Source organism: Cupressus sempervirens, chromosome 8, assembly GCF_028749045.1.
Source record: "Cupressus sempervirens isolate cs-2001-9-10 chromosome 8, ASM2874904v1, whole genome shotgun sequence".
NCBI classification, from domain to species: domain Eukaryota; kingdom Viridiplantae; phylum Streptophyta; class Pinopsida; order Cupressales; family Cupressaceae; genus Cupressus; species Cupressus sempervirens.
In genome coordinates this window covers 143516745-143540501 of record NC_143125.1, presented here as the reverse complement: position 1 = coordinate 143540501, position 23757 = coordinate 143516745, and the positions used below count along the sequence as shown (strand labels likewise).

General features: G+C 34.8%; 1 pseudogene; it reads right to left on the bottom strand.

The window, feature by feature from the left end:
• Positions 1 to 6980: 6980 nt before the first annotated feature.
• LOC149541957 (uncharacterized) lies at positions 6981 to 7914 on the bottom strand (annotated as a pseudogene).
• Between the last annotated feature and the right edge of the window lie 15843 nt (positions 7915 to 23757).

Here is a 23757-nt window from a genome sequence, read left to right as displayed (position 1 = left end):
TATATCTATCTTAATCTACTCCTCTCCTTTGGTCTAAGATCTTCACATTTCTATTCAATCTGACGCCATTAGTTGGGCCCCCAAAGTGGGTCTAGCTAAAAAAAAATTGTTTTCAAACATCCAGCCTTTCAAATTGATCCATTAATTGCCTAATATAGGTACAAATCAGAATCCATCACTGCATTACTAATTAAAACTCATTTTATGACTTTCTTGCAACTTGTCAACTTTGTAGGAGGTCCTTTGACTAGCTTTAATAATTGACCAAAACACCTGATCGAGCTCTAAAAATTGGCACACTAATTCTTTGTTCTACATACTTGCACCATGTTGAATCTCATCTCATGATGACATCGAGATCAAAAGATATTGACTTCCAAAGTCACTTAAAATCACCTACAAGAAAAATATGTTAGAAAACAATAAATCATGTACAGAATTGGCTTTGAAAACTAGGCAAACTAACACTTGGAGGTATGAAAACTGGGGTGTTAGTTTACTATCATGAGGAGAGTATAAATATACAATTTGGGCTCATGATGAATAACAGGGTGCATATGGAAATTGTCTGAAGTTGGCTACTTGTATTTGCAGGAAAGATAATATTGACAGGATAATAATTTTTACAAATGGAAAGGACCTAGGAAAGTGTGCAAAAGGATTCATCAAGACTTGAAAACTAGCACATTTATAGTATTTTTAGTGTAAAACACAGTGGTACAATCCATTTGGTCCATCCAATCACAAACTCAAAGATATCACATCTGAATAGGGATACTGACAAATCTACTCTTCTTGACACCAGTAAAATGTTAGAAATCATGTTTGGAATCGTGCTTGAAAACTGATCAAACAGATTTTTCATAAACTCAAATTAGGAACATAGAAAGAATCTAACCCCTACAATATGATGCAAGAAGAATTTTAGCATTTTGGTCAACTAGGTTAAAGTTACAACAAGTCAAATAGGGCCTTCCAAAATTCTAAACATTTTGCACTAGCATAACAACAATAAATGACCAACTTTGAGAGATTTCAAATCAAGTCAAACAGACTCAAAACAACTCAAAATCTAAAACATAGGCTATTTGATATGGATCCTAAACATTCTCAAAGTAACAAGTCATGAAAGATTATTGATTTTAAGATATTCAAAGGCAAATTGGGCTTCCTATCATTGATTGACACGAGCAAAAATGCAGATTTGAAAAATGCTCAAAATGGGACTTCAGAGAATGGCTTGGAATGGTAATTTATCATCATGAAATGAGTGGACATACTAAATATAAGGTGTTAGAAAAATTGAACACCTCTTAGGCCTCAAATGGACAGTCAAGCACACATGCATTTAAAAGCATTTATAGGGCTTAATTTTCCAATGGTACTCAAAATCAAGGCTTCAATTTTGAGTCCCAAAAGTGGCTCTATCTGGGGATGCATGTCCCTTGTGAGCATGGTAAGGATTTAAATCTCTAGAAGAAGTAGACCATTCCCGAAACAGCAAAAAATTCCTCTCAAATAGCTTTATTGAAAGCAAGAAATAACTACCCCTACTATGTACAAACAATGGCCTTGGGCCATCGAACTTGTTTTCAAAATTCCTTACCTCTATCATACACTTTTTTCTCATTGACATTTTCTTGAGGTAAACAAAAATTATCTTTTACATCAGTTTCGCCACATACATTAGATCTTCTCATCAGCAGATTAGGTGAAACAAAATTATTCTCATAGTGCATATAAATATTAGTAATACTTTCTTCATCTTGCTCGCCATGAAAATATGAATCAGCATGATCATAACTACTAATATCAAACTGAAACTAATCATCACCAACTGAATCATGGATACCTTCAACCAAAAACACAAAAGATTGGTACTCTACTTCATTCGGCGAGTTATAGGAATCAAATTGTAACTCACCTTGTGCCTCCGGATGTGAAGAGTGTGTAAAATCTAATTTCTCCTCATTTGCAACATCATTAGTCCATAAATTAGACTGAACATTCATTGTAACCTCCTCACACTCAAACAAATAATTAGATACCAAATCACAAGAATCATCATGAAATTGCATGTTCACAATATGTTGATCCGTATCAATTTTTTCCTCAAATGACTCACTAGAATAAAGCACTTCATTAGTATTATTTTCCTCATAATATGAGAAATCTAAATGTATCTCAACCTTATGAAAACAAGACAAAAGTGAACCAGCAATAGACCTTATCTCTACATTTTCATTCTCAACATAGAATTCATCATGTGTATTGATAGATGGATTACCATCACATACACCTCCAAAACTTGACATAGCATATTCTGAAACTATATCTTCTTCATCATCAAATTTAGGGGTAATGACTTCACCATATGAAAATTTAAAATGTGGCAAAGCATAAGAATCCTTGGATAGATTAGCATACCTTTCAAAATCATGAGTCAACAAATCTAAAATCTCATCAATGCTTAACAAAACTTCATTACTAGTTTCTTCTCCTTGGCTGCGATTATCATCTGAATAGCTTGACACATTTACAACAGGAGACTCATTAGTAATATTTTCTAAAAAATTAGAATTCTGATCATCATGTACATTTTCCTCTTTATACAATACTCAACAATTGGTATCTTAGCATTTTCACATTCATCGTTAGAAGAAAAAGTCCTACTATTGTTATACTTTTCCTCTTCTTTACAATCATCATCATAGCAAGGTGAATCCACATTATACATATCATCAACTTGCTGATTGTTTTCCTTTGATTCATAAAACTAAGACTCTTCATCTTTAATATCATTTTCAATGAATTCATTGCATTCATTAACTTTAGATTCATTAGCATTCAAAGAACTTTCAATCTCCATGACAAAATCTTGGATTTTACTAATCTTTTTTAATGTTGACATTACTGACCAATCAATTGAATGTGGCATAAAAACTTCTAAGAGTACCACTGGCCATGAAGACTCCTTGGGTCTAAAAAATTCATCAAGATTCATAACTACTGATTTAAATTTCATCTAAATTTGAAATCCACTAAAACCCTTAATATCACCAATTGTATTTATTATCATTATAAAAGTCTTATCATGAATCTTTCTTTTCAACTTAGTAATATTTGCACAAACACTTTCAAGAGTTGGCACATCACTTTCAGACCTAAACTTTGAATCCATCTTTTAAACTATTTAACTCCTACCTCTTTTTCTTAGTGCTGAAAACACTAGATGGAGGCAACCATTTTTATCATTCAACTTTCATGAAAGAAAAAATATATGAAAGCTAGAAATACCTTTATGTGTTGTTGCATTAAACCTCTGATTTGCTTATTGCCATTTTGTAAACATGAAATCCTTCACACCATAGATAAAATCCTTGTAGAGCCACCGCTTCCTTGAAGAGGAAAATAAAATCACAATAGTGATTTACCTTTTCAAATCAATTACTTCAACAGATACAAACAACCACATAAACCATTAATCAAGAACTTATAGTTCCTCTTTTTAAACACACTAGATCTACCCACAAATACTGAAAGCCTATGATATTAGAATAAAATATGCACTAGTACAGAGATTTAGACTAGAGTCACCACTCACACTTAGTTAGAAAAGATTTTAAACAAATTTACCACTTGTAAATTTTGAACCAGACTTTCAATATAGAAAAAACTTGTAGATCACTAACACTTTCAAAAGAGAATTCACTTCATAAATCAGTTCATGACTCTAAAACTTCCTCAACAATAGATGCAAAAACTAAACTAATTGAAGATAAACTTATAACAATCATATATCACAATTTACATCCAATCTTACAACATAATGTTGATTATGAAGAAAGCTTAACTCGGGACACAAGAATTCAACCAAGATATGGAAAACACCTCACAACCCTAATGTTGTAGCAAAATTTGTCTGTTATATTAAATCCTTTTCAAATTCTCAAGGTTTGTCTATCACATAGATTCAATACAACTCCCTAGTAGAGTCACCATTTTGTTGCTTCCTGATTTAACAATTTTGAAAATAACCAAGAACCAGACCAATGCACCTAAGGTTAGAAAATTCCTGTGATGGATACACTCGATTGTAGTCTTGGGCCAACTATAAGGCATAACTCCTTCTTCACTTCATGCTCTGCAAGACCTAGGTAGGTTAAACTTGAGGTTTTGATATATGGTACCAGTGCAACTAAACATAAATCCGAACCTAATAATAGCAGATGAAACCCTTTTATCTTCTTATACTTATGCAATAACATAGGGACAAAATAGCTATAGATCATAACCTATGAACTCATAAGCTAAGTGATGGTTAATTCTTTTCAGCTCACTACAAAATATGGAAAACCAAATTTATTTGATTAAAAAGATTTGTGCAAATAGCCTTCATATCAGCTTGCATCTGATTTAGTGATTAGTTCCTTATCCATTGAAACATAGAGTCATTACCAGTAGGATGACCTAACTTGATTTCCTTATAATTAAGTTTGTCAACAAAAATTCCCAAATTCTATTCTTATGAAATATCCCCTTCATATACCTAGAAACCCTATCAGAACATTGAAGCATTTACTTAACTCCTTGAGTCAAAAGCAACAACAGATCTGACATACAACTCATCCAAGCTGCCTTAAATCAAATGAACCTTATTCATTTAATCTCAAAGTCAATAGCATATGAATAATCAAGAGAAAAAATAAGAAAACATAGATAATTCATTGAAAATCCCCTTTTATATTCATTCTTGGAAAGACTAAATACATAAACTGGTAAAACTAAATAAAACTCAAGATACTTCACATGATCTAACATCAATCTCTATTATCTAAAAATAACAACACATGAAAATGAAATGAAAATATTCACAATAGTGGATGTGCGGCCTTCACTGCTAGAGCATAGCTCAATAGATAGGAAGTAAAACCATCAACAACCCTTAGTTTCACAATAGAACACTAGAACCCTGCTAGTATCATAAAGAAAACTACCAACTTGGTATCATAGTAGTGAGAAACTTCTTTAAAACTGGAACCAACATAATAAGAAAGAAAGAGGATGATAAAGGAGGAAAGAATTCTCAGATTTGATCAAAAGCTAAGAAGTGTCCCCTTAGAATTCTTTCCCAAGAAGCTAAAAAACCTCTCTCTACCCTCTTTCTATAACTACATATCAAATCCCCATCATTTGGCCTCTAGAAGCATAAAATATCTCAAATATTTCATAAAAATTATAATTGATTTTGATGCCTGATTTGGAAACAAGGCAAAGGAAAAAATTGGTTAAAATTGAACTCTAGAAGCCAAGAAAACCTTTTAGAATCACTTTATGCTTCAGCAAACTTCAATGTTTGCCTCCTAACTAATTCTGATGCTCCATGATGAATTTTTCCCATTCCACTAAGAATGCCCTAGAAAACAAAAATCTACCTATAGAGTGAACTAGTAAAGACCTGCTCAAAAACTAACCCCATATTTGAAAATTTTATCTCCTCCTAGTTCCAAGAATATGATGCACTGCATCTTTTGGATTAAAAATATGCCCCTGAGACCAATTTGAAATTCTAGCTCCCAAGCTATGAATAGAGAATTAAAATGAATTTTTTTTTTTTAAAAATAGTTAAAACTATATAAAAACTTTTAAATATTCAAATCTTTCATTCATTTTAAAAATTATGTTTTGATATCTCTAATTTTCATTTTATATTTTATAATTAAATCTCCCACTGATGCCAAGTGCCAATCCTTTATTTTCCATTTGCCAGGTGGGCCACACATCCATCTACACAACATTTGAATATTTGAAATATTTCAATTTACTCCTTGTAACATCTCAATCTTCTAACTGAGCCTCTCCTGATCATACATGAAACACATTAATATATTTAATATATTAATCCTCACCATTGGCTTCTTGTAGCAGCTTAGAGCCTTCCCACCATGAACCTTCAAAAAAAATTTACGTCCATATGGGATCTTTGAATTTCTTTGAATTTTAGAGCATTGTAAAGTAATGCAACTTCACCTTCTACCCATACGGGGTAATCGAAGAAACATAGGGCCTTTGCAATTATCTTTACACTCTTACAAAATTTGTAAGAGCGTAAAGCCTTTATACTTCACCATTGATCATACGAGAGCAATCAAAACTTCATTGACCCTATGGTAGGCTATAGGCAGGTCCCTCTACATGTGTCTCACATCATAAAAGATGTGTACCTTTAGACAGCTTAAGGTTAGTGTGCTTGTGTATAAATACAACTAATATCTCTCCACATTATCAATGTGGGATATTTCTACTACACTCCCTTTTTAAAATGCATGTCTCTATATATAGCTGGAGCCAGCTAGCTACATCAAATCTCCTTCATTGGCATCTCTCCAAACTATGAATGCCTTAAAATTCTTACACTATGTATGGTGTGTACCATATTCCTAATGCCATGGGCTTCTTGTAACTCCTGTTCCCTTGGATGGCTCATTTATGTAGTGATTTGCTTCTCTTTTTAGTGTGTGTTCCCTGCTAAAATATTAAAGATATTTTAAAAGAATATCTCTCCTCTATCAAAAACTCTTTCATAAGAAACATTTAAAATCATCATTTTCTCATAAGGAATGTTGATGCCTACAATTGAAACTGTGTTCCATTACAACCTTTTAATGGAATCCACTTTTCTTACCATGAGATATAGGGGTTCACACCTCTCTAACATTCAAATTCTTCTTGTCTTCCAAATTCTAATTGTGGAGCCCCATATCTCTTTGTGTGGATTTCCCTGATTATTCTCCATGTTGTAGGCCTTGATCATTTTGTTATTTCCGCTTGGGAGTCCTTTTTATATGATGTGGTTGACTTGTTGTGGAGATCCCCTCATTGTTTCAACAACTCCTTTTTTACACGGCATATGCTCCCCATCCTACTGGCTTCCTCTGTTTGCATGGTTGCTCTACTATTTATGCAATTTGGTAGCTTCTCTATGTACAGGCTAAACTAGATCTTTTGACCACATTCTTTCTTCTTCTACATGGGTTTTCTCTCTTGGCGACTTCACATTTGTTGTAGATTTTCCACTCTACCTTCACAACTTTTCTCAATCAATTTTGAATGTCTCTAGCATACGGGTGAACATGGTATGCATATTGTTGAATTATAGAGAAAACAACCATCTCTAAACATATAAGTATATTTTACAAAGCAACCTAAATGTGTTCTACATCTATCTAGAAATGGTGAGAGCATATAATGCCAGTTGATGCTAATATGTCAGGCACAACACCCTACCAAAAATAGAAAAAGACAATTCCTTTCACAAATAAAAAATTTTCTAAGGGCTTGTGGGATTCCAGCTCCTTGGCAAAGACATGATAGAAAATAACCAAAGTGTAAAGGGCCAAAGATTCAAAAATGTTCAAAATGATTGAAAAAATCAAACTGATCCATTGTGTGTATAGACCAAGCAATTGCAAGACTATCATTAGAAATGATAAAATTGGCCTTATGATAGCAAATTTCCATGTCCAATACTTCAGAAGTTTTAGTGTGGTATGATCCAGATGCACAGTATGAGGCTGGAATAGTGTCATGGGAAATGAATGATGAATCTCTCTTCCCTTAATTTCATCAGACACCCTATTCTGGCTTATTGATATATTCAAATAGAAGGCCCTCATAACACTCTTTAATTGAATCTAGGAACAAGAAGAAGGTTTCATTTCCTTCAATATCCACTAGGCCAACAAATGCATCAATAGCATAAAGAGGTGCCATTAATATAATTACAACAATAGCCTTCTATTCCTTGGGATTTTTCTAGTAGAACAAATGTTGGGATAGCAACTATACAGTAAAATACATGCTAAGCATTGTGCAACCTACAACCCCAAGAAGCATCAATGTTCTCTAATCCATGTGCATTATATCTATCTTGATCTACTCCTCTCCTTTGGTCTAAGATCTGCACATTTCTATTCAATTTGACACCATTAGTTGGGCCCCCAAAGTGGGTCTGACTAAAAAAAAATTCATTTTCAAACACTTGACCTTTCAAATTGATCCATTAATTTCCTAATACATGTCCAAATTAGAATCCATCACTGAATTACCAATTAAAACTTATTTTATCACTTTCTTGCAATTTTTCAACTTTGTCCCAAGAAGTCCTTTGACTGGCTTTAAAAACTAACCAAAACACCTTATTGAGCTCTAAAAACTAGCACATTGATTCTTTGTTCCACACACTTGCACCCTATTAAATCTCATCTCATGAAAACATCGGGGTCAAAAGATATCGACCTCCAAAGTTTCTTACTTAAAATCAGAAAAACATGTCAAAAAACCATAAATCATGTTCAAAATTGGCTTTGAAAACTAAGTAAACTGACACTTGGAGCTATGAAGATTGGGGTGTTGGTTCACTATCATGAGGAGAGTATAAATCTATAATTTGGGCTCATGAAAAACAATAGGTCACATATGGAAATCATCCGAAGTTGGCTACTTGGATTTGCAAGACTAAGAATATTGACAAGATAACATTTTTTACAAATGAAAAGGACTTAGGAAATGTGCAAAGGGATTTGTCAAGACATAAAAACTAGCACACTTATAGTATTTTCAGTGTAGAACATAGTGGTATAATCCATTTGGTCCCACCAATCATAGACTCAAAGATATGACATCCTAAATAGGGGTACTAACAAATCTGCTCTTCTTGACACCAGTAAAAAGTTAGAAATCATGTTTGGAATCACGCTTGAAAACTAGTCAAACGGATTCATCGTAAACTCAAATTAGGAACATAGAAAGTCTCTGACCCCTAGAATATGATACAAAAATAATTTTAGCATTTTGGTCAACTGGTTCAAAGTTACAACAACTCAAACAGGGCCTTCCAAAATTCTAAACATTTTGCATTAGCATGACAACAATAAATGACCAACTTTGAGAGATTCAAAACCTAGTCAAATGGACTCAAAATGACTCAAAATCTAAAACATAGGCTCTTTGATATGGATGCTAAACATTCCCAAAGTGAAAAGTCATGAAACATTACTAGGTTTAATATATTCAAAGGCAAACTAAGCTTCCTGTCATTAATTGACACACAAAAATTCAGACTTGACAAATGCTCAAAATGGGACTTCACAGAATGGCTCAGAATGGAAATTTATCATCATGGGATGAGTGGACGTATTGAATGGAAGGTGTTAGAAATATTAACACCTCTTATGCCTCAAATGGATAGCTAGGTACACATGCATTATAGGGCTTAATTTTTCAATGGTACTCAAAATCAAGGCTTCAATTTTGAGTCCCAACAAGGGTTTTGATCTCATTTTATAAAGATTGGTCTCTTTGTAATTTATTAATTCACTTTTCATAATATCAATTTATCTTTTTTCTCATCAATAATGTCCCATCTATGGATATAGGAATTCCAGTCTCCAAAGGTTTTGCTTCTCTCTTTCTATGACAGGTATTTGCATGCAGGTGATTCTTGAGAGCTATGGGGTTGATCTTTCATCAACTTCAACATGGTATCAAAGCTCCAAATCTTCATGCTCATGTTCTATTTATCAAAAGTCTAGCTTGGCTTTCAGATTTGTGCTTTTTCTTTTAGAGGGTTTCATTTTAAAGAGTTTTTTGTATTGAATCTAGGGGGCTTAGTTATTTTTTATTCACTTTGACCCAAAATGGACATCAACGTTGAGGTTAGAGTGCCCCAAAACCCCTATTTTCATATCAAATTTTTCTAATTTAGACATAATTAGAACTTGAGGCAAAATAATATTGCTTCCATATTTGGCACACTCCTTAAGGTGATGATTTTCTGATTTTTGGTAAGCGATTGAGATTTTTGACATGCAAATTGAGATTTTTTGAGTAAAAAATCAAGATTTCTTGTGGCATAAATCAAATTTTTGCATGCAAATTGAGATTTTTTTGTTGAAAATTAAAAAATTTGGCATACAAATTGAGATATTTACACAATTCAAGTTATTGGGAATGTAAATCGATAATTTTTTCATACATCCCAATATTTTTGGGTGTGCGAATCATGATTTTTTATGCAAGAAATTACTATTTTGCATGCAAATTGAGGTAATTTGGTATGGAAATCACAGTGTTTAACATAAAATACAAGGTAATTTTTGCTGCTAATGGGCATGCTTCCTGAGGCAACAATTTTTTTTCAATTTTGATGATTTTTGGCCCTACTTATGGATTTTTGGTCATAACTTGCTCGTCCAAACTCCATTTTTCATAAACAAAATATCATCGAAAAATTGGTTTCAAGCCCATCATGATGGTACAATTTTTTTGGACTTTTATTTTTTTTAATTCTAGTTTATGCAGTCAAAGTCAAAGGTTCTATTTTTCACTCTAAGAGACATATCTAGAAACATTTTATTTTCCAAATTTTGATCCAAGCACATCCCATTCAGTTTTTTTCTTTTTTACAATCTCGTGGATATCTTGGTTTTTTCAAGTTTGGAGATTAATTTAGTTTCTTCAAATGATTTTTCATAGGTTGTATCATCTCTTGTATCAACCTTATGTCTTTTTTATCTTTGTTGACATCCTTTTGTAGTATTTTTATAAATGCATTGAGATAAAGTGTCACTCTATTGCATTTTAGGATCTTGCACATCTTTAAGTTTTGTTATACTTACACTACATTATAAAGTACCTTTGGGGGTTTCATGTTAGCAATATTTGTCATCTTCCTTTGTTAAGTGAGTGTTCCTTCCATGACATTAACCTCATGACGTGTCGATGGCATGTGTCATTATAGGTGTTTGTACTTCTTTTGCACTCTCGATGTTCCTAGTTCTTCTTTCTACATGAGATATTGCATTTAGTTTTAGTATTCATGTATTACCTTTTAGCATTATAGGGGGGTTATGTTTATTATATTGCTTTCCTAGTTTAGTGGAGTGAGCTATGTATTTAGTATTTGATCTTATGTACTAGGTGATTGTTGTGGCTCGATATGTATGCATTTTGGTTGGATGCGTCATTTACCATATAGACATTCTTTCAATCCTATTTTTGGAGGCTATGGAGATACCTTTAATCTTTAATTGATAGCTCTTCATACTTAGTCTTCTCAACCTAGTCATGTTCTATGCAGTGGAGGTTCTTCAGATCAACAGTTTGGTTGTGTTTACAACTTTATGCTTCAATGGTGTTCTTCATGATCATCTTTTGTTCCTAACTTCTGGAACATTCTTTCTATCTCTTTTTGAAGTATGGTTTTTTTGCATCTGGTTTTCTCTATTTCTCCTCATTTTAGTATTTTTTAATGCTTGGATAGCTCATCAAGCCTTGTTGTTGGGACCTAAATTTTCTTTCAGCGATAGTTTCTAGGTTTTTAGCTACTCCCTAGGTTTATCTTAAATGGGGTGTTAGAGTAATAAGATATTGCCTTATTAATTAAATCATTTTGATTTAATTATTAAGTCATGTATTATCTCTAGTTTACTTAAGCTAAACTTTATGTTGATCACATATTAGTTTTGACAAGTGAGTGTCAACACACTTAAGCCATTTACTCAGTTTGTGCCAAACTAGTAATACATGTCGAGCACAACATGTAAATATTATGCCATGCTAAGTTGCAAGGAGTGCCAAGACACTCATTTGCTAAGCCACTCAAGTACCAAGTAGATAGACCATGCCAAGTCATTCAAGATCCAATTAAATAGTGGATACCAAGTAATGTAGGTGTCGAGTCATAGTATACAGAATAATGCATGTCGGGAATCAAAGACTACATATGTCGAGTGACATAGTTTTGACATAGTTATTTCTAATGGAACAAAAAACTATGTAAACCATTTTTATCCAACTTTAGGATAGATTACAATATTTTGGAGATAAGGATGAATCTATATTTGGATTCTTTATGCAATTGCATGCAACCAATTAGAAAATGGGAATGTTAAAGTGGTAATATGAATGAATCTCAACTGTCAATTCATACCTAACCCCAAGCCGCCTAAGTCTTCTTAAGGAGGAAAAAGCCCTAAACTTTTTACAATGGGCAAGTAATCAAATTGGAGGAGCGAACAAGATAGTTTGCAAAGCATTCAAGGTGACTTAGAAGTAAGAGTGAATTGAAGAATCAATTAGAGAAGAGTAAAGGATAGAGCAAAGGATACAACATTGAGACATCTGATCATGAGGGATTAATTGGACATTCTGTAGAGGTGATCTGTTATTAGGAAAGAAAGTGCCAATCATAGGATCTATGTTGAGACATTTTAATAGGTGATTTTAGTTAAATATCTTAATAGAGTAGTCCTAATAGGCTGTATAAAATCCTTTAACAAGGTGCTTACTTAGTTGTAAGTTGAAGTCCTCTAACTGTAATACCCCAAAATTGGCTCATTTCCATAATCACCAATTCTAGTCTATTTTGATCAACCCTAAAGACCTATCTCTTTAGGCAATTCTCATTCTAATTGTCACTAATTGACTTAATTATCAAATGCAAAAAACCCTAAATTTGCATTCATCATACTCTTTATTCAATTCCCAAAGTATTGACTCATATTAGTCGCATTAAACCTATTAATTAAGTTTTAATTTAATTTGAAGTATTTATACTTTAATTAAATTAAATCATCACCTAAGGCTAATGTACTATGGGGTTAAATTTATTTAATTTAATAATTATGCTTGTTTTAATTAATTGAATATAATTATTCGATTAAATAGAAAATGCATTTATGAGATCATATCGCACTTTATTAAATTAAATAATATCTTCAAAATCCTCTCTTCAATTCTGAAATGGAAACTCTGAGTGAACTAATTCTCAAAATTGGAAACAATGTAGTTAACTTGCTCTCACACTTATGACAAGTTCAGTTAACTACTCAACTTGCTCATATCAGAAATAGCTAATTCCATTTGCACGAGGAAGTTTCCATCTTAATTGAGTCTTCTATCGAATCTTGACCATCAATCCAAGTTGATCTCAATCATTGATCTATTCTAGGAATTCTATTTAAGAGACTCATAATTCCTCATTACAGAGGTTGAAATTTTATGCTATTGAATTGCTACTAAATTACATACTCATCTAAGCTCATTACATTTTCATAGACTTTCATTTCCTAGATTAATGTCATTTAGTTTTAATATGCATACATTTAATCTAGTTTGTTTCACAAGTTCTTAGAATACTTGCATCTTACATATAGATTAATTTGCATAATCATATAATTGCATTCAAATACTTTTTTCTAGAATGGTCTGATTACCTATACATCAAATTTGAGAGCATAAGTAGGTAAAATCCACCTAGATAGAAGGCAACAAGTTTCCTAAAGGACTCCTCTTAGGTGAACAATCTCATGTTCATTCCATGATGAATCCACATATAAAGACCACGTTGAAGTGTGTGTGTGTTAAATAGAGGCCACATTTACACATATACATTTCTAGCACCCACCGTGGGGCCAAGAAAAATAGTTTTCTGGCCTCATTTCTTTCATTTTTTGTCATTTTTATCATTCTATCCATACTATTCCATACAGATTCTCAAATTTTCGCATGATAAATTCTATTTTCATGCAAAGATTTGAAAGGTTTCACATGAGTTTGAAAATGTTCTCTTGTGAAAAAGTGCTTGATTGTGCAAGTCTTTGCGTGGCACCTCATTTTCTCACGTGGGATGGTGAAAGATTTTGTGTGGCCTTGTGCAAGATTTCACACAAAATTCTACAATAGCAAGTTTAATTTTATCACTTTTTAGCATCCTATTCATTTAATTTTTCTAACATGTTTTTCTCTGAATCTTTATTTTTCTATTTTTCTAGTTTTCTATAGCTTAACTATTATCTATAGGACATTTCTAGAAGATTCCTTACAAAACTCACTCAAACATGAACTAACCCTTTGTTTGCAAGATGATTGTTGAAGATACATTTGATGAAGACTACTTTTGAAACCCACAAAATGGCATGTTTTCTTTCTTGCTTTCAAAACATAGTCTAATTAGGGCTTGTGAACTTCCTATAGTGCAAGACAAAAGAATAGGGGATTATGCTCTTCACCACTTAGAGATCATGACCAAGGGTGAATCAGAAACCTAGACGCTTTTGAATGACAGCATTTCAAAAAAGGCAAGTAGCTTACTGGTTCTCTAGCATGGGTCTTTTTCTATGAAAGGATGATGGTTTCCTTTTAGGGAATAAGAATCTTGAGAAAGGACAAGTCTAGATTGATTAAGCTAAGTTGGTAAATTAACTTGTTTTGTGTGTTTGGGTGAGAAAGTAAGGTAGAGGAGTATGCTCTTTCCCCTTGAGGGAAATCAAAAACTTTGACGCTTGTGATCAAACCACCAGTCCGAGTCAATCCTTTAGAGGGTCTGCCAAAGTGATCCAACCTCTGGGAATGACCCAAGTAAGCACACTCCTTTAGGCAGAGATTCCAACTCACTATAATCAAGATGCTTTGTAGAGTGAAAGACTCAAAAGCTAGATTAATTTCTTTCCCTTGATTCTTGATATCACTTATAAAGGGGAAGCTCTATCTGTTGCACTGGCCAGTGTCGGCCCCAGTTTTGCTAAGAAAGTGTGTGTACCCTCAAATTCTGGCATGCATTTCTGGTCTCAACTCCTATTGTGGAGCCATCGAGGATTAATTCAAATGGAAGCCAAGTAAAAACCTTGTAGTTAGAAGCCACCTAGTTCACCTCTAAAAGGATGCATAATCTTTGTGCAAGGAGGGGGAAGAATCTCTCCTATAGAACTCACCATAGGAATGCTACTAGACATTGGAAGGTGGTATACGTGCTTGTCCCCTACCATAAGGGTGCTCATTTAGCATATACTATTGAGTCCTTTGAATATACCAAAAGCACGGATGCCCTCTAGGGGGTGACACGACTATGTGAGGTACACACATGCACATAAGATGTGGGACAAAGGTTTTTCCTTCTCTACCATTTTCTATTTCTAGGGATAAAGCATGTTAGTTATCAAGTCTTCAACATGTCCAAACCTACGTAAAAAAACTACAAGTCAAGACTCCCCCATCCCTCTAAGTTGCTTTTCCCTTAGTTGGACTATATTCAACTATTAATTGCTTCATGTGACTTATTGAAAACGCTTTGTCTTCTTTAAAATCCAACACCACTTTCACAAGTCTAAAAACCAACCTACATTCTATCTATTATCTATCAAAAAAATCTACAACCTGTCTAAAATTGTCCAAAACTATTGAAAGTATCTTTAATATCCAACTCTATTGTTAGTTTGGTCTTGAATTTCATGCACAGTCTTGAATTTCTTCGCATGAGAACTCACTTTTTTGCATGAGCCAGTTTAGGTCTTCATGCGAGAAGTTTCATATGCCCATGTGAGATCTTGCCTAGTGTCTTTGTTGAACCTATCATTTCTTCACGTGGCTTGAAGCAACCCTTTGCACAATTTTAAATTGCTATTCCAAGATTTTGTGCCACCCAGTATACCTTCTCATGTGACTCACAGAGGATCTTCATGCGAGACCTTGTTCTAAAACTATCAAATCAGCTTTTTTGACCAATATACAATCTATGTTCAATCTATTTCCTACATTGAGTTGTCCCTTCTCTATCTATACACAGTCCTGAATAGTGGCATTTAGCTTAAACTAAAGAATTGTGATCTGCACTTTGACTAGTCCCATCCTTTAGTTCTCTAGATTCTCATTCTTTAGTGCTTGTCATGCTCCACATTATGATAATCATAACTTTTGGCTATTCTAGCCTTCAAATCAGACTACTCATGCCTTAGTATATAGCATTCTTTTCTTGTCCTATTGAGACTAAGTTTTAGTGTGATCCTTGTCCAAGTTCTTGCTTCTTGTCCTTGTCTATGGCTACTGCAACAAGAAGCGACAACATGTTTTATCCTCTTAGACTTAGGCAAGGTCATGCCGGGGTCATAATCATGTTAGAGGTTTCCTTCCTTTTGATACATGGTCTGCATCCAATGTGTCTAGTGAGGAATCTTCACAATCTCCCTCACCTATCAGGTCACCTTGAGTCCAATGAATATTTTCCATAAACTTGCAACAAACTAGGAACCCTTTGTATCAAGATGATCTTGAGACTAGTAGAGGTCCTGTGTCTCCAAACAACATGTTGGACTTCCTTTTCAAAGGACCTTTTGAATCGCATTATACTGAAATTGAACATGTTCCTACAATGATTGATCACAAACCTAAACATGGTAGTCATAGCAAACATTAGGAACCACCTAGGAATGACAAAGAGAAAGAGAAAGACCATGAAATTGATGAGGAATAGGAAGAGGTGGAAATACTCCCTGAACACATACTAAAATGTTGAAGAGACAAAAACTTTCAAAAGGTCATGGGAATTCTACTTAACAAAGAGAAAGAAAAGTACTTTCTCAAACTTGCCCAAGAGGGGGCTAAGCTACCCTCTCATTTCAATGTGGAAACCATCATCATGCCTGAAGAATAAAGCAAGACTTTCAAACTCCAAAAACAACTAAAAATTATGCAAGACCAACTGGCTCAGATGATGCAAGAAAAAGAAAAACTTGCCAAAACATACACATTAGACGCTCTTTGTCCATTCCCATTTGACAAGAGCATAAACATGCCACCTTTCCCAGGACAAGTAGAACTACCTAAATATGAAAAATACTTTGGGACTACTAATCCCCAAGATCAATTGTGGGAATTTGGCACCTTGTCTATGGGGTTTATACATGACTAGACATACCTCATGTGTTTATTCCCCAAAAGTCTAGGTGGTCAAGCTTTGGAGTGGTTCTCACACTTACATCCCAGTATCAAGACATCTGATGAAATTGTCAACTTATTTGTCTAGCAATATTCTCATAACATTCAACACCCTGTCAATATTCAAGATCTATGTAAGCTTAAGTAGAAATTTGGAGAACCTTTCCTTACATTCCTTCAATGGTGGAGATAACTTTACACCAATTATTCATACAAAATTCTAGAAATAGAAAAGCTTGACATCTTTATTGACAATCTCCTACTTGATTTTGGGTATAGAGTCCAACTTCAAGGTCCACATACCTTTGAAGACATGACCACATAGGCTATCTGCATCAAGGAATTTATGGTCAAGAAGGGAGAACTCACTCTTTAGAAGGACACAAAATAAGGTTCCACCTCCTACAAGGATAAAAGCAAATACATAAACAAGAATTGAGAAATTGTACATGATGAGGTTGTTGAAAATGTCACTCCTAAACCTACTAAGGCAGCATTTAATCTCATAAATGGTCTCAATGCGGCCAAAAATTCTAAGAAGCCTCCCCCAAACAATAAGACATCTAGGTACAAACCAAGAAACTCATGGGCCACACATCCTAATTAAGAGGATACACCCTTGGGTGAGCCTTTGGATGTGTTTTACAAAATGTTGTTATAACACAAGCTTATTTCTCCACTAGACAACTCTCACCCCTATGATCCACAACCATGCCCACCATGGTGGAATGAAATCTCATTCTATGAGTACCACCAAAATAAGGGGCACAAAACTAGCAACTACATAAACTTGCACCACAAAGTCCAAGACATGATCAATGCTAGTGAACTTGTGTTAGATGCACACAATAGGAACTCATAGCACAAGGCTTTCAAAGAGCCTTTCTTGACCTATGAAAAAGGAGAGACTTCAAAACCAAAACCAACAATAAGGTCAACTATGCATATTCCAATGATGAAAATGTGATTAACATGGTTGAACCTATGGATTCTAAATACTACAATGTTGTTACAATTAAGGAAAAACAAAAAAATGATAAACCCAAGACACCATTTGTCTTGGTGGGTCCTAATTCCAACACAATACATAACACATCTTTGTAACACTATGCTAACATTGTCACATGTTCTCATGCCAAGTTGGTGCTCAAAGGCCCTATGCCTTCTACTCTTGATCCTGAGAAACATAAAAATAAAGCCCTTGCTGGTCCATCTAGCAAAGGTGCAAAACTCACAACGAATTCAAAAGCAAAAAGCTATAGCATTCTTGATCAACTGAAATGAACTAATGCTCAAATCTCCATCTTTGAGCTACTGAAAATCTCACCTGTTCACAGGTAGATTCTGGACAAATCCCTCACTAAGGCAACCATTCCTCAAGATCTTGATCTTGAGTGATTTCAATCCATGGTAGGTCACCTGACCTCACCTTATTTAATGTCCTTCTCTGAGGAGGATGATAACTCATTGAGCCACCCACACAATCAACCTCTACACATTGAGGTCATGATACATTAGACACATGCTCATCAGGTACTTGTCGATAATGGCATTGGCCTAAACATTGTCTCTATAGCATTTCTTGGACAATTGAATTATTTTGAGGACTCCATTGATCCTCTCTACAAGATCACCATAAAAGCTTATGAAAAAGTTCAATGAAAGTCTCTAGATCTAGTTGTCCTGCACATTCACATTGGTCCTGCAAAAAGGGATGTCACCTATCAGGTGCTTGGCATTCCCTTGGTTTATAATATTTTATTATGATGTCCATGGATTCATGAGATGCATGCTATGCCATCCACATATATCCAATGCATCAAATTCCCATTTCATGGCTCTAAAGTTACTATCCCTGCTACTACTAGCTATATTTGCAATATGCTCAAGGCTACTAAAACTTTCATCCCTGCTAATAGGGAATCCACTGATTATCATGACAATAAGCTGAAACAAATTGAGCAATCTTTCAAACTCAAAGAAACTGGCATGGGAGAATATCATATTGAACTGATGTTGTCATTAACATCTCTCCCAGAGTCTCCTCATCATTATGGGAGACCCTCAAAGGCCAAGAACCCATTTGTGCTGACACCTCAAGTATAATGGCACTTTTCTCAAAGCTATAGTTCCCCTAGAGAATGAAAGTGAAAATAGAGCCATGTTGCATGGCTTTATAGAGAAGAGACTTTAGTAGACTTAATAGAGCAAGCTTGAGAGATCACTCCTGAGAAATATGGGCCTGGTCTTAGGCTCATGAAGCATTTTGGCTACAACAAAACTAGCCCTATTGGGAGCAACAACATCAGCCTAATTGATCTTATTACGGCAATAGCTCAAAGTAACAATGATACAACTAGTCTAGGATTTAAAAAGGTTCCTTACCATTTGGGACCTAATAAATTCATACCGGAACCTACAAATTCATCTAGAAATGAGTCACAAGTTGAGTCAAATACTCAAGAGGAACAATCTAATGATGAGGATCCCTATCCTTATCCTATTCCTCGTGATCTTGCTAAATTCTTTGTTGAGCTAGATGACTTTGTGCCACGTGTCAACACTGTGGATGATACTAGTGATTCTTCTAAGGACAATACTGATCAACCCAATGCCCATTCAGAAAATAGAGAGTCTAGTCAATTATTGTGTATTGAGTACTAGTGTAATAATCTAGATGATGAAGGCAAATATGTCCCTATCACTGCTAGGGAATTCTACAGTCTCTTGCCAGGTAGCACTAATTCTAAGGAATATGAGTTTGACTCTCTTTTAGAAGTGACTACTAATAAAGACATTGACCAAGTTCATGTCTATAAAAACCACATCGAAGTGGGTGAAGCATCTAGGATTAGGTCAAATGGGTCTGATACAACTAGTGTCCTAGAGTCGTCAATTGCTGATGTTAGTACTTAGAGGCATTCGAACACACTTGTGGATGAATTCACCATAGGTCTCGAATTGCTGGTCCAAGTACTTAATGACTATATAGTGAATGCAATTGAACTAGTCACTACTCTTTCACTCACACATCTTGAGCTTATAGACTAGAACCCTAATGCATCTAATGAAGTCCTCGTGTTCCAGAATGACTATACTCTTGCCTGCAACCTAAATGCTATCAAACCTGTAACATCTTCCACCAGTGAGTAGAGCATCAACATGATTGAATCCAACATAAAATATCTCATTCATATAATTAAAAAGAAAAAATACAAAACCACATTGTGGCAGTGTCAGAACCCAAAAAAGTAAAAACAAAAGACATATCTGAGGGTGAAAACCTCTTTGAGGTGCCTGCAGATGAGATATTTGATGCACTTCCAAGTCACTTTCAAGAGAGATCATTTGTTTTGATAGAGTTGACACAGCCAGTCAACTTGGGTACAAAAGAACATCCTCATATGATAAATCTAGCAAAGTCACTATCCCTTGAAGAAAAGGAAGAGTTCATTGCTTTCTTTTGAGAGAAGAAGATAAATTTTGCTTGGACATATTCTGACATGCCAGGACTGGTCCCTGATCTTATCATGCATCACTTGTCCATCATACCAAGTATCAAACCAATTAAATAGAAACTTCAAAAAATCTGTCCTCATGTTGCATTGCTCATCAAAGCAAAGCTGGAGAAGCTCCTGAAAGCTAGTTTCATCCGCACAATTGATTATGTTGAATGGATATCCAATATTGTCCTAGTCTCCAAGCATGATAAATCTATTAGATTTTGCACTAACTTCCATGATCTCAACTTAGCATGTCCAAAGGACAATTTTTCACTTCCCAATATTGATATGATAGTGGACATGATGGTAGGCCATGAGATGTACTCACTTATGGATGGGTTTTCTGGTTACAATCAGATAAAAATTCCACCAGAAGACCAAGAGAGAACTGCTTTCACATGTGCATGGGGAACCTTTTGCTAGAATGTAATGCCATTTGGTTTGAAAAATGTTGGTGCGACTTATCAGAGAGCAGTAACTATAATTTTCCATGAAATGATGCATAAGACCATGGAGGACTACGTAGATGATAGCTTGGTCTAAAGCACAAAATTTAATACTCATCTGCAAGATTTGGGACCCATCCTAGATCACATTGAAAAATTTAGTCTTCAAATCAATCCTAAGAAATGTACATTTTGTCTTACATCAAGAAAGTTACTGGGATATATCATGTCTACAAAAGAAATTGAGGTGGATATAGAGAAAGTCCAAGCAATTATGGATATGCCTCCCCCTCGAAACATCAGCTAGATGAGAGGTCTGCAAGGAAGACTCCAATCTATTTGCAGGTTTATCTCATAGTTGGTAGATAGGACACAACCCTTCACAAAGAATTTACACAAGGGTGTGAAATTAAACTAGAATCATGATTGTGAGAAAAGCTTAATAGAGATCAAACAATATCTTGCCAATCCACCAATCTTGATGCTTCCTACCTCTAGGAAGCCACTGATTTTATACATCTTAGAAACTAAAACATCTATGGGAATTCTATTAGCTCAAGAGGAAAACAATAACAAGGAGAGAGCTATTTACTACTTAAGTTGCACATTGATCTCTTATGAGAGAAACTATAGTATCATTGAGAAAGCTTTCTTGGTAGTTGTCTTTACTTCCCAAAAGTTGAGACAGTACATGCTTGCCCACACTACACAGTTGGTAGCTAAGATAGATCCACTAAAGTACCTACTCAGTAAGGCAGCTCTCATAGGAAGATTGGCTAAATGGGTCATGATACTTAGTGAATTTGACATCCAGTATGTTGAAAGAAAAGCCATCAAGGGACAAGCGATCTTAGATCAACTAGTAGATGCACCTATGCAAAGTCTTATTTTGATGAAAATTGATTTCCTTGATGAATCAATTCTGACATTCACACACCAAACATGGGTTATATTTTTTGATGGGTCCTTCACGCAACAAGAATCTAGTGCTGGATTACTCTTTATAACACCACAAAGATACTCATTTCCCAAAGCATACAAGATTTTGTTTCCTTGTAAAAATAAAATTTTTGAATACAAGAATTTGATCATTGGCATGAAAATTGTAGCTGAATGGATAGTGGATTAGTTAGACATCTTTGGAGACTCTCAATTTGTCATAAATTAGGTTAATGATGTGTACCAAACAAAAGATGAGAAATTAGTCCCTTATAAATGCATGGTTGATGACTTAAAGAAGTATTTTGCACACATCACCTTCCAGCAAGTTCCAGGAGAAGATAATAAAGTGGTTGATGCTATGGCCACTTTGGCCTCCTTGCTACAAATGCCTGAAAATGATCTCCACTATGAATTCTTGGTGGAAGCATTACACTACCCAGCCTATGACACCCCTAATTCTAGGATAATTTGTTCTATTATAGGACAAGATTCATCCTACTACCATCACATCTACTCCTATCTTTGTAATCAAACCATTCTAGAAGGTCTGACCCAAAATGAGAAACATTACCATATCTATAATGCTTTTTATTATGTCATTATTGTTGACTATCTATATAGGAGAGGTCTCGATGGAACACTCCTTAGGTGTTTAGAACCTGAAGAGTCCAAGCACACACTAATTGATGTTCACAAGGGCATTTGCAGATCCCACTCAAATTCTCTGACACTAGCTCGCAAACTCCTTAGAGTTGGTTACTATTAGCCTAAAATGGAGCAAGAAGCTATCAAGTACACCAAGTCCTACAAGTAGTGTCAGCTTCATGGGAATCTAATCTACACTCCAACTAGAGAGTTGATTCCCTCTACTACAACATGGCCATTTCAACAATGGGCCTTTGACTTGGTGGGTTAGATTCACCCAACCTCTTCTAATGGACATAAGTTCATTATCATAGCTACAAACTACTTTACAAAGTGGGTAGAGGTAGTACCTCTCACTGAAAATTGTAGATCTTTTTATCATAAACTACATCATCTATAGGTATGGTGTACCATCCTCAATCATTATTGACAATGGAGGATAGTTCAAGAATAAAGACCTTAAGGAACTATGTAAACAGTTCAAAATCACACAACATTGATCTTCCATCGATTACCCCCAGGATAATGGCTAAACTAAGGCATCTAATAAGATAATCCTCAAGATCCTTCATCACACAGTCAACAAATCTAGGAGAGACTGGCACCTCTAGATTAATCCATCCTTGTGGGCATATAGGACAAGTATCAGGACTCCAATGTGTACCACACCCTTTGCTTTGGTTTATGGAGCGGATGCTGTCCTTCTAATAGAGGTTGAGATTCCTACCTTGAGAATCTCTATGGAAGGCCTTATTATTGATGATGATTACATGATAGCTTAGCTTCAAGAGCTAGTGTTACTGGATGAACATCAACAAGTGGCATATGATCATCTGCAAGCTTATCAATAATGAGTATTAAGAAGTTACAATTGGAAAGTTTGGCCACGTGACTTCCAGTTGAGTGATCTCATCTTAAAAGAGAACCCTAAAAATCAACAACAGTGACTCCAAAAAGGAAAGTTTGAACCAAACTAGCTTGGTCCTTACATCATTACTGTAGTGTATGGATTTGGTGCTTACCAGCTTTCCATAACCAAAGGAGAAGTGCTCAAGGAACCTATCAACACTCTCCAATTGAAGCAGTTTTATAGTTGATCAGATCTTAGTAGCTCTTTGTACATATCTAAATATCCTAAAAAAAAAACCCTAAAAATCAAAAAAAGTCCTAAAAAAATTGTTACCCTAGTGAAAACCTAGCAATAGGTGCCTTGGTAACACCAAAATAATTGAAAAATCCAAAAAAAATACAAAAAAATTAAAAAGAGAAAAATACAAAAAAATTGAAAAACAAAAAAAGTGCCACTGGTGAAAACCTTGTAAATAGGCGCCTCTTATTCCCAATGCTCCATCTTCCAGTGCACCTTCTAGATTTTTGTATAGTTGCTTTACCACTTTTCTCACTTTTAGCTCATATATCCATGGATTGAGTCTTGTCACAACTCAGGG